This window comes from Microcaecilia unicolor, chromosome 1 (genome assembly GCF_901765095.1).
Source record: "Microcaecilia unicolor chromosome 1, aMicUni1.1, whole genome shotgun sequence".
Classification (NCBI taxonomy): Eukaryota; Metazoa; Chordata; class Amphibia; order Gymnophiona; family Siphonopidae; genus Microcaecilia; species Microcaecilia unicolor.
The window spans coordinates 354,041,313-354,054,145 of NC_044031.1; the positions used below are offsets into that span (position 1 = coordinate 354,041,313).

The 12,833-nt window shown below is 48.2% G+C and overlaps 1 protein-coding gene across 1 annotated transcript in view; it reads right to left on the minus strand.

Moving 5' to 3' along the window:
• The window catches only part of ZPBP (zona pellucida binding protein), a 304,665-nt gene that overhangs the window by 212,521 nt on the left and 79,311 nt on the right, over positions 1-12,833 (minus strand). The window lies entirely within an intron of this gene.

Consider the following 12,833-nt stretch of genomic DNA (forward strand, 5'->3'; position numbering starts at 1 on the left):
CTGAATTTACATTGCTCAAAAAGGCTAGTAGCGAAATCACTTGATTCACATGGAAAACAGAAACCATACTATTAAGAATGATGGATCTCTGCAAATGGAAATAGTTGTGAGCAAAAGATATAAGGATCCCTAAATAACAGGGCCTACAACTCAAAAGAGTCATCCGACTAAGCAAATAGCTACAAGATATATTGTTTTCAAGGAAAGGTCCATCAGAGGCTCATTTTAAATAGCTCAACCAGAGGATTAGACAAGAAGTTAAGCACCAAATTAAGATCCCACTGTGGCACAACAGTCTGAAGCAGAAGCTGAATATGCTTCCCCACCACACCCTGCCCAAAAGCAAAATAAAACTTCATGACATCTACCTGAAAAGCTAGAGAGCTAGAGAAACACCTTCCCTTTTAGACAAAAAGCTGCCATCTGAACTGTAAAAATTACAGAATCAAATACTGATCCAAACCCTAATACAGAAATGCCAAAATGGAGGACATTTCTGCTTAAACAAATCCACTACAAGAAAAATAACTAATTCCAAAAAACGGAGCTCAAGATCTCAAACGATCTGGAGAGCTGAAAGGATCAAAAAGATCACTCACTCTTTCATCATCGGCAAAAATCCTTCCGTAGGACGATGTTCTTAAAATTAACTTTTGTGTACCTATTTTAGCCCATGGCACGTGAGTTCACTACTTCATGTTCCAAGGAGGAAATGGCCGGAGAGAGTACGTGGAAGTGTTTTGCTCAGACCATTGTGGTCACTAAGGACAGCAGTGCTTGGGTTGTGGGGTCAGTGTCCTCATAGCAGTGTGTAGCTACCCTTGCAAGGGAATCTAGATTTTACCTCAGGGAGAAATAACAGAGTTTTCCGTTCCTTAACAGAGAAGGGGATAGCTTTTTTAGAGAGTGTAATTCAAGAAGATGGGACCCTTTTGCAGATTCAAGAATTCTTAGCTCAGTGTGCTCAGGGTCCGGCCTCAATTTTTGCTTATAATCAGCTATCTCACTATGCACGCTCTCTACCACGGGGAAGCTTATCGTTGAGGTTTGGCTGGCAGCTGCGAGAGCTTTTGGAGGGGGATGCCGCGGGTCAAATTTCGATATCGTGGTTTCAAGGAGAAATATATAAGAGGGAGCAAGGGAGGAATTTGCAAATGGTAGCAGATCGGGTAGAGTGGGGAGGTGGGCAGAAGGGTTTCTTCAAAATTGATATTAACCTCTCTACAGAGTGGTGTACAACTGGTACACAGCGCGGAATTGCAGGAGTGCCACTTTCGGAAAGTACATAGGGCATAATTTTCACAGAGGCAGGCCTTTCATGCTGGGGTAGTGGAATCACCAAGCTGCAACAAATGCAGAAGGAAGGAAGCGACATTTTTCCATGGAATGTAGGTACATAACTAAGTTCTGGTCAGCAATAGCTCAATATCTTCAAGAAGTGCAAGGACGAACAGTGAGGATATCATTTGAAAGGATGATGTTCAGTACGCCTGGCAAGAGGGAACGAGGGGCGAGAAGTTATTCTTGGGGAAATCCTGCATTTTGGGGAAGAAATGCATTCTTCTTTGCTGGACACAGGATCACCCCCCCTCCTTTTGGCATTGGAGGAATAAGCTGCATGAATTTATGGCATGGGAATCTAGGGGGCCAGGTTGTCCCCTGGAAGGCAGCGGAGGTTCCTAGCCATCTGGGATGCTTATCTGACCACATTTTCGCCATGGGCGCTCAGTCAAGTTTTGAATAGATTTCCATGGGAAGGTTAGGAAGTAGAGAGCGAGGAAGGGGCATTGCATCGTTAAGGGGAGGTAAGGGGGGTGAGGAGAGGTTAGGGTTAGGAGGGGGGGGGGAAATGAAGCTGAAATTGTTCAGGTTGGCTTGTTTGGGTTAGAGTAGGGGGAGTGAAGGGTAAAAGGGGAGGGATTTGGGGGGAGGGGGGAAGGTTTGTATGTTCTGACTATTATATCAGGCTGATTTGAAGTGTTTATAATGGGTTCATGTACACAAAGAAGGTTGATGTATGTTGTCACTTTTCAATAAAATGTTGAGTATAACATCACATTGGGTGGGGGGAGGGGTTAAAAAGTTGATGACAGTAGATACATTCAATTGTTTCATATGTATTCTTATATTTGAACAGTCTATGCTTATATTTTTGGAGTGTATGCATTGGCTTGTCATCAATAAAACTGTTATAAATTAATTGAAAAATTAAGTTTTGTGTAACTGCTTATAAATGCTTAGCAAGTTCATAGGCAAATTTATCAATACCTTCTATAGAATAAGAATCAACAAACACTTATCTTCAAAAGGTCTGTGTGATATCGTATCTAGGATCCAAAATCAAAGCCAAGCCGCTACTGAGCTGCAGATCCACACACCCCCAGGCCAACGACAGTCAGCATTTCACTAAGCTTCTTCAGGGTCCACAATGGCAGAATATTTTATGCACAGCACTAATCTTCTATCCTCTCCTCAAGGGGTGTGTGGATCTGCAGCACAGCAGCAGCTTGGCTTTGCCCTTAGCCCTGCGATTTCTGTTTCTTACCATCTCGTCTGCCTCAACAAGCGACGGATAGGTTCCCAGGAGAAATGATTAGCTACACAACTGTACTGATGGTAAATATCAGGCCACAGCTTTTATTAAATGTATCAACATGCCATTTAAAACTCAGTAAGTTAGGTAAGTAGTGTCCAGGAAAGCATTTTCTTGTTGTGCTCCTCTGGAAGCAGCCTAGGTATTGAAGATAGTATTGGTAATTACTTGGAACCATCTGATTCCAAAGGATTAGATATTAACAATTTATATAGTGACTAGTAAAAACAGGCCCGTTTCATACAGAAATGAAACAGGCGCTAGCAAGGTTTTCCTCGGTGTGTCTATATTTGTGACAGTGTGTGTGAGAGTGACTGTGTAAGAGAGAGAGAGAGAGTGTGAGAACTGTATGTAAAGTTGCAAGTTTTGTAAAGAGCTACTACTACTACTACTTAACATTTCTAAAGCGCTACCAGGGTTATGCAGCGCTGTACAATTTTAACACAGAAGGACAATCCCTGCTCAAAGAGCTTACAATCTAATGGACAAATATAGAGTCAGTCAAGTAGGGGTAGTCAATTTGGGGCATTCTCGATTACATGAAAGGTATAAAGGTTAGGTGCCGAAAGCAATATTGAAGAGGTGGGCTTTGAGCAATGATTTGAAGATGGGTAAGGAGGGGGCATGGCGTACGGGTTCAGGAAGTTTATTCCATGCGTAAGGTGATACGAGGCAGAATGGGTGGAGCCTGGAACTGGCGGTGGTGGAGAAGGGTGTTGAGAGGAGGGATTTGTCCTGTGAGCGGAGGTTTCGGGCGGGAACATAAGGGGAGATGAGGGTAGAGAGGTAATGAGGTGCTGCAGACTGATTGCATTTGTAGGTAAGAAGGAGAAGCTTGAACTATATGCGGTATCTGATCGGAAGCCAGTGAAGTGACTTGAGGAGAGGGGTGATATGAGTATATCGGTTCAAGCGGAATATAAGGCGTGCAGCGGAGTTCTGAACTGATTGAAGGGGGGATAGATGGTTAAGAGGGAGGCCAGTGAGGAGTAGGTTGCAGTAGTCAAGGTGAGAGGTGATGAGAGCTGATGTTAAAGAGGAAGAAGCGACAGGTCTTGGCTGTTTGTTGGATATGTGCAGAGAAGGAGAGGGAGGAGTCGAAGATGACTCCGAGGTTGCGGGCAGATGAGACGGGGAGGATGAGGGTGTTATCAACTGAGATCGAGAGCGGAGGAAGAGAAGAAGTGGGATTTGGTGGAAAGACGATAAGTTCAGTCTTGGCCATGTTCAGTTACAGGTGCTGGTTGGACATCCAAGCAGCAATGTCGGATAAGCAGGCCGACACCTTGGCCTGGGTCTCCACGGAGATGTCTGGTGTGGAGAGATACAGCTGGGTGTCATCAGCATAAAGATATTACTGGAACCCATGGGATGAGATCAGTGAGCCCAGGGAAGAGGTATAGATTGAGAAAAGAAGGGGTCCAAGGACAGATCCCTGGGGAACTCCTACAGAGAGCGGGATGGGGGCGGAGGAAGATCCATGAGAGTGTACTTTGAAGGTGCGGTGGGAGAGATAGGATGAGAACCAGGAGATGACAGAGCCCTGGAATTCAAATGAGGTCAGTGTGGCAAGAAGTAAGTCATGATTGACAGTGTCGAAAGTGGCGGATAGATCGAGGAGAATAAGGATGGAGTAATGGCCTCTGGATTTGGCAAGGAACAGGTCATTACAGACTTTAGAGAGTGCTGTTTCTGTTGAGTGTAGAGGGCGAAAACCAGATTGAAGTGGATCGAGGATGGCCTGAGAGAGGAAATCAAGGCAGCGGCTGTGAACGGCACGCTCAAGTATTTTGGAGAGGAAGGGTAGGAGGGAGATGGGGCGGTAGTTGGAGGGACAGGTAGGGTCAAGTGATGGTTTTTTGAGGACAGGTGTGACTACGGCATGCTTGAAGGTGTCAGGGACAGTTGCAGTGGAGAGAGAGAGGTTGAAGATATGACAGATGGAGGGGGTGACAGTATGAGAGATGGTGTTCAGTAAGTTGGTGGGGATGGGATCAGAGGAACAGGTTGTGCATTTCGAGGAGGAAAGGAGGCGGGCGGTTTCCTCCTCGGTGATAACAGGAAAGGAGGAGAAAGAGTTAGTTGGTTGGTTGAGGGAGGGGGCTGAAGAGAGAAGAGGAGGTGGCTTGGTAGTGAATTCAAGGTTGATCTTTTGCACTTTGTCGTGGAAGTAGTCAGCCAGAGATTGAGGAGAGAGAGGGGGGGGTGGCGAAGAGACAACGAGGGTTGGAGCTCAGAGAATTGGTTAATTGGGTGTAGTAGTCCTGTTTGGCAAGGAATAAGGAGGACTGGAAGGAGGATAGCATGAATTTGTAATGAAGGAAATCTGAATAGGTGCGAGATTTCCTCCAGAGGCGTTCAGCAGATCGGGCGCAGGAGCGAAGGTAGCGAATGCAAGGGGTCAACCAGGGCTGAGGATTAGTACGCCTTGTGGGACGGGAGATGGATGGTGTGAGGGTGTCCAGAGCAGAGGAGAGAGTGGCATTATAAGCAGAAACAGCCTCGTCTACAGACTCGGAGGACATGATAGAGGGGAGGAGATCAGAAATACTAGAGGATAAGGTGGGAGGGTCAATAGCCTGGAGATTCCTAGAAGTAGTGGTTAATGTTGGGCGGGGGTGAAGGAGGGTGAAGGTGATCAGGTGATGGTCAGAGAGAGGAAGAGCCGGGGTGTGGAAATTGGAGGGTGAGCCGGAAAAGGAGAGAACGAGGTCAAGACAATGGCCATCGCGGTGAGTAGGGGCGGTGGAGCACAGCTGGAGGCCGAAGGAGGATGTTAGAGTGAGGAACTGAGGAGCGTGAGAGACGGAGGGGTCATCAACATGTATGTTAAAGTCTCCGAGAATGAGGGATGGAGATGAGGGGTCAAGAAAAACAGAAAGCTAGGCATCGATGTCAGTGAGGAAGGAAGAGAGAGATTTATCAGGGGGGCGGTAAATGACTGCAACTCTGAGTGGCAACGGGTAGAATAGACGGATGGAGTGAACTTCAAAGGATGAGAAGCAGTGAGATTGCGGTAGGGGGAGGCGTTGAAAACTACAGGCAGGTGAGAGTAGTAACCCGACACCTCCTCTGCGGCCGACTGGGCGGGGGATGTGGGAGAAAAGATAGCCTCCATGGCATAGGGCCGCGACTGAGGCCGAGTCATCGGGGGTGAGCCAGGTTTCAGTTAGGGCGAGCAGATGAAGGGAGCGGGAGATGAAGAGATCGTGGATGAAGGGAAGTTTGTTGCACACGGAGCGGGTGTTCCACAGGGCGCATGAGAAGGGGAGGGAAGAAGGGGGAAGGAGGGGAACAGGAATGAGATTGGAGATGTCTCGGAAGCGTTTGCATGGATAAGACGAGAGCATGTGTGGAGGGCCTGGATTGGGATTAATGTCTCCAGCGGATAGTAGGAGAGAGCGGAGGAGGGTGGGGGAGGTAGGGCGACGAAGGAATGAGCTTAGTAGGAATGGGAATGGGCTAATGGCAGGAAGGAAGTGTTGAAGGTTGAGAGCTAGGAAGGAGTGGGGGGATAGAAGAGATGGTGAGGTGGTGAGGGACAGGGGTGGGTAGGGTAATGCAGTAGTGAGTAGGATGGGAGGGGACATGGGTGGGCAATGAGTACCTGCGGTGGACAGCGGTGGGGGGAGGGAGAAAAGATTAGGAAGGGACAGGGCGATGAAGAGAATGTTTAAAGGGGCCATGGTCAGGGAGGCTGGCAGGTGATAGGTGAGCTGGTAGGCAGGCGGGGAGGCAGTTAGGTAGTTGTGCAGGCTTGAAGGCAGGCGGGGAGGCAGGCGGGGAGGCAGTTAGGAACTTGTGCAGGCTTGAAGGCAGGCGGCAGGCGGGGAGGCAGTTAGGTAGTTGAGGAGGCTAGATGACAGGCAGGTGGTTGATGGATTGATAATAGGCAAGTTGATGGTCTGGCAAGCAGGCAGGTTGGTTGCTGATCAGCAAACAAGTTGATGGACTGACAGCATGCAGGTTGGTTGCTGGTAGGCAGGCAGACAGGCATGCAGGTAGATGGACTGGAATAAGCTGGATCAGACGGATTGGAGCAGGCTGGAGCAGGTGGACTGGAACAAGCTGGAGCAGACAGATTGGATCAGGCTGGAACAGATGAGCAGGAACAAGCTGGAGTGGGCTGGAACAAGCTGGAATGGGCTGGAACAAGCTGGAGCATTAGAGCAGGAACGAGCTAGCACAAGGGCTGGAACAAGTTGGAACAGGCGGATCTGAACAAGCAGGTGCAGATGGACGGGAGCAAGTAGGAACAGACGGACTTACACAAGCTGGAATGGATGGACTGGAACAGGCTGGAATAGGCTAGGCCAGATGGGCTGGAATGGACTGGAACAGGCTAGGCCAGATGGGCTGGAATAAGCTGGATCAGATGGACTCGAGCAAGTTGGAGCAGAAGACAGCAGCGCTGCAGGACTGCAACACGCTGGGACAAGCAGGTGCAGATGGACTGGAGCAAGTAGGAACAGACGGACTTGGACAAGCAGGTGCAGGTGGACTGTAGCAAGTAGGAACAGACGGACTAAGCAAGCTGGAACGGATGGACTGGAAAGCTGGAACAGATGGACTGGAGCAAGTTGGAGCAGAAGACAGCGACGCAGCAGGACTGGAACACGCTGGAGCAAACAGACTGGAACAAGTTGGCAGGAGCCCCGATCCGAGCGGAGTAGCAGGGCCGGAGTAAGCTGGAACAGACGGATCGGGACAAGCACAAGCAGGAGAGAGCAGAGCAGCGGACTGGAGCAAGCCGGATCGGAGCAGGCTGAAGGGCCAGAGCAAGCTAGGACAAAGGGCCAGAACAAGCTAGGACAGAGGGCAGGTGGCAGACAGGCAGGACCAGAGCCAGCGAGGGCCACGGGACATGAACATGAGGGCCTAGGGAACAGCTGCCTGAGAACACCTGGCTCCCCAAGCTCCCACGTCAGAAGGATCAACACCAGGGCCAGCTGCCCAGGTCTTCTGGCTCTCAGATGGGCTAGGGAGAACGGCTGCCACGTGGACGCGTGGTTCCAGCCGCCCTCCGCCGACTCACCACCCTACCTCGAACTCCCACGCTGCGCCAGTCACCAGGCAGCGGAATGAGACGGCTGCCACGTGGACGCTCGGTCCTGGGCCGCACAGCCTCGATCGCCCCGCCACCGCTGCTCTCGACCTCCAGCCCTCTCGTCCACCGACACAGCCCACGCATATCCATACAGCGACACGAGGTAATAGGAGGCGCTGACTCCGTGAGCGATTCCCTTGTCCAGTGTCTTCCTGGGGTTCACGCCGCAATCGCGAGACACTGGGAAACCGACCCTTTGATTGATTCTCAGCGGAGCTCCTCGCAGTGCTTCCTCTCAGTCGGACATCTTGGAGCGCCTCCTCCAGGCTCGGATTCTCTCAGGCGGGTGTACCTCGAGTCGCTCCTGCCCAGCCCTGGTCAGCTACCTCCGGCGTGCTTTGGGACGGACGGGGTACTCACCGCCTGGTCCTCCGCCTGAAGCGTCTGTCATATAATACCGAGGGAGGGGGTGAAATGAAAAGTCCAATGAAAACTACCCCTGCTTTCCACTTCCTTGACAGCCCAACAAATCTTGCAGTGATAAATTGAAAAGTCCGTAGTGGTGAAAAAAAAAGCCTCTCTTTTAATAATGGCGATCACACACTTTTTTTTTAAACATAAAACATGACAGAGTCTTCAATGGTTAGGTATTTGCGCAGAAGCCTTATCAGCTTAGCCTGCAATGAAATATAAGTGAGGAGGAGGAGGAGTAAGCGATGGAACCCACCCAGTGCGGCAGAGGTGACGGATCTGCTCTTATGCAAGGGACAGGTGGCGCGTTAACCCCTTGATCTGAGCTCCCTTCCCTTTTCCCCTCCCCCCTTTCCTTTGTGCTTCCTGTCTACCTTGCTTGGCCAAGTCCGTTTTGCGGTGTTGGGCTCATTGGGCTGGGGTTCAGGACTCACTGCTGCAGCGAATCAGCCCTGTGTCATCGCAAGGTGTCTGCCTCTGCCAGTACAGAGCCCTGCAAACACTCATGCGGCCGACGCCCAAGCATACCGCTCCCTCTTTGATGTCCGCGTGTCCTCCTAAATTGCGAACATGCCGGATACAACCTGCCTAGCTGTGCTTCATCCAGGGATGTGCCAACCGTTCCCGGACCACAGGAACTTCTTTGCTGCCTCTGCAGCCACCGCACCGGCCCCCAACAGGCCCCGAAATTTATCGGGAGCGCCATTCTCCTCCTGCAGCGCTCCCCTCGCATGTATGGGCCTACCATCGGCCCGCAAACAAAAAAAACTCGGCGGCGCCTCTCTGAAGCCTTCCTCAAGCTGAGTGAAGCTCCTCTTTTTTTTTTTGTTTGTTTACCCAATGGATTGACGCGAGGGCGGGGCGGGTGAGCGATGCGATTGGGAGTCATTGCCCCGCCCTCGACGTCATCACGTGGTGACGCGAGGGCAGGGCAGACACTTATGTGATCTACACAACTTCAATTTAGAATGTTGGAAATTTCTGAGGCTTCATTAGAACGTTGGAGGTGCATTTTATATAGAGAGATTGTGAAGGAGATAAACCTTGCCTTGACTGTAGCAGAACGTGTACTGTTGAATCTGAAGTGAGAATCCACGTGTGTGGAGAACTCAAAAGGCCCCACAGAGTAACTCAAAAAGAGAAGAAAAGTGGGAACAAGGAACCATGGATTCCAGAGACTGGAGCACACAATATCTTGGTTAAAACAAAGTTTATTAAGAAATCAAAAACAACTAAACACAAAGCTGTGTTTCGGCCAGAGGGCCTGCATCAGAAGTCTGAAACAATATATATATGAAAAATATACATTAAAACTTTTATGACTTATGAACATGATGAGAAATGATATTTAAAACTATTCAAAAAATGATAAAATGATCAAAGTAACAAATAGTTTACATCTAGTTATGAACCACATAAATAATTACTGGATCATTTAGAAAAAAATTCCAATGGGATGGAGTATATGCTAAATCATAACCTGAAACTGTGTATAATAAATGGAATAAAGAATTATGTTGAATGGTCTAGACTTATAAACAAAAGGCAAAAAGTGTGCCATATCAACAGTGCAGCATAAAGCAAAAAAACTATCAACGCTGGAAAAGTGTCAAGTGAAAAAAGAAGATAGAAGGTACACTTGGTACATGTGAGAACAGACTTAAAACATGAAGCTACTGACCGTGTGCTGATTGATGAAAGACAAAAATTGCTGGTGAGTGCTAGAAACCAAGTGAAAACATAAAGAGACTCTGTGGATCCAAATGTTGCGGATGACTAAACCATATTGCGCGGAAGAACTGAAACGGTGCTAAGTCAATTGTCAAATTTTTGCCCTAAAAGAGAAAAAGCTTACCTTTAAAAAGACCGTTTCATATTTTCACTGTTAAAAAGTAAGACGAAAAATCTTGTTGAAGATGTGAAGTGCCGGTTTAAAAGACCGCCTTATAAAAGTGTGCCAAACAATGTGAGGGGATGTGACATATGAATAACATCTGAAACACTGTAAAAACATTATAAAAGGAGTAAGATAGACTGAACAAATGATAATAATGAAAAAAGGTATAATGAATTGTTACACTACAGCTCAGTGTGCTGCTGCGGCTAGGAAAGCGAATAGAATGTTGGGTGTTATTAGGAAGGGTATGGAGTCCAGGTGTGCGGATGTTATAATGCCGTTGTATCGCTCCATGGTGCGACCGCACCTGGAGTATTGTGTTCAGTACTGGTCTCCGTATCTCAAAAAAGATATAGTAGAATTGGAAAAGGTACAGCGAAGGGCGACGAAAATGATAGTGGGGATGGGACGACTTTCCTATGAAGAGAGGCTGAGAAGGCTAGGGCTTTTCAGCTTGGAGAAGAGACGGCTGAGGGGAGATATGATAGAAGTGTATAAAATAATGAGTGGAATGGATCGGGTGGATGTGAAGCGACTGTTCACGCTATCCAAAAATACTAGGACTAGAGGGCATGAGTTGAAGCTACAGTGTGGTAAATTTAAAACGAATCGGAGAAAATTTTTCTTCACCCAACGTGTAATTAGACTCTGGAATTCATTGCCGGAGAACGTGGTACGGGCGGTTAGCTTGACGGAGTTTAAAAAGGGGTTAGATAGATTCCTAAAGGACAAGTCCATAGACCGCTATTAAATGGACTGGAAAAATTCCTCATTTTTAGGTACAACTTGTCTGGAATGTTTTTACGTTTGGGGAGCGTGCCAGGTGCCCTTGACCTGGATTGGCCACTGTCGGTGACAGGATGCTGGGCTAGATGGACCTTTGGTCTTTCCCAGTATGGCACTACTTATGTACTTATGTACTTATGTGAAAATGTTAAAACAATCCATTATTGAAATCTGAGTGCATATGTTAATAGGTGACATGAAAGATATGTAAATGTATGACGTAAAACATGTAGATACAAAATGATTTCTTAATAAACTTTGTTTTAACCAAGATATTGTGTGTTCCAGTCTCTGGAATCCGTGGTTCCTTCTTCCCACTTTTCTTCTCCTGTTGAATCTGAAGCCCAGGAGAATTGAATTAAGGACATGCTATAGGTGTAATCTATTTAGACTTCAGCAAAGCTTTCGACACAGTTCCCCACAGGAGGTTCTTGAATAAACTTGACAGGCTGAAGATAGGACCCGACGTGGTGAACTGGATTAGGAACTGGTTGACGGACAGACGCCAGAGGGTGGTGGTTAATGGAATTTACTCAGATGAGGGAAAGGTGAGTACTGGAGTGCCTCAGGGATCGGTGCTGGGGCCGATTGTGTTCAATATATTTGTGAGTGACATTGCCGAAGAGTTAGAAGTTTTGCCTTTTTGCGGATGATACCAAGATTTGTAACAAAGTGGACACTCCGGAGGGAGTGGAAAACATGAAAAAGGATCTGTAGAAGCTAGAAGAATGGTCTAATGTTTGGCAATTAAAATTCAATGTGAAGAAATGCAAAGTGATGCACTTAGGGAATAGAAATCCATGGGAGACGTATGTGTTAGGCGGTGAGAGTCTAATACGTACAGATGGGGAGAGGGATCTTGGGGTGATAGTATCTGAGGATCTGAAGGCGACAAAACAGTGTGACAAGGCGGTGGCCGTAGCCAGAAGGTTGCTAAGAGAGAGGTGTGACCAGCAGGAGAAAGGAGGTGTTGATGTCCCTGTAGAAGTCATAGGTGAGGCCCCAGTTTTGTGTTCAGTTTTGGAGGCCATATCTTGCTAAGGATGTAAAAATAATTGAAGCAGTGCAAAGAAAAGCTACAAAAACGGTATGGGATTTGAGGAGAGACATGGAGGGGCATAATCGAACACCCCTCCACGGGCGTCTATGTCCAAAAACGGGTATGTGAAGAGGCGGGACAGACCGTATTTTCGAAAAAATGGACGTTTTTCAGCTGGGCGTTTGCTTTTTTTAGTGATAATGGAAACTAAAAACGCCCAGCTCAAAGGGAGGGGCCACGATTCGTAGTACACTCGCCCCCCTGACATGCCAGGACACCAACTGGGCACCCTAGAGGTCAGTGCGGTGGACTTCAGACAACGCATAGCTCCCTTACCACGGGTGCTGAGCACCCAACCCCCCTCCCCCAAAACCCACTACCCACAAATGTACAACACTACCATAGCTCTAAGGGGTGAAGGGGGCACCTACATGTGGGTACAGTGGGTTTTGGAGGCCTCCCATTTACCAGTACAAGTGTTACAGGTGGGGGGGGGGGGGGATGGGCCTGGGTCCGCCTGGCTGAAGTGCACTGCGGTACCCACTAAAAGTGCTCCAGGGACCTGCATACACACAGGCCTCTAGGACTTGTTGCTGCTATATAACATTGGCACACCAGTTGACACCTGAAGACTAATCTCTCCGAAAACGTCCTTTATTGGAATAAGCACGCTTACTCAAAGTTAACTGCAGATCAGAGGTTGTGCCCCACTGGCAACGAGTCTCCCTGGTACTGAGATAAGCAGTAGGTCAGAGCTGGCAGAATAATGTACAATGCCCTCTTTCAGCCACATTCAAGGGAAGAACTAAGTTCTGTAACGTGGCTAACACGTGAAAGGGATCTAAAACTGGCTTACAAAAATGGCCACTACCTCATGGACTACCGGAAACAAAAAAGGGCACACTCTGACCCAGTAAGCAGGGGAAAAGCACCATAGGAGTAGAACCTACCAACTACCAGTGGCCTAGTGGTTAGGGTGGTGGACTTTGGTCCTGGGGAA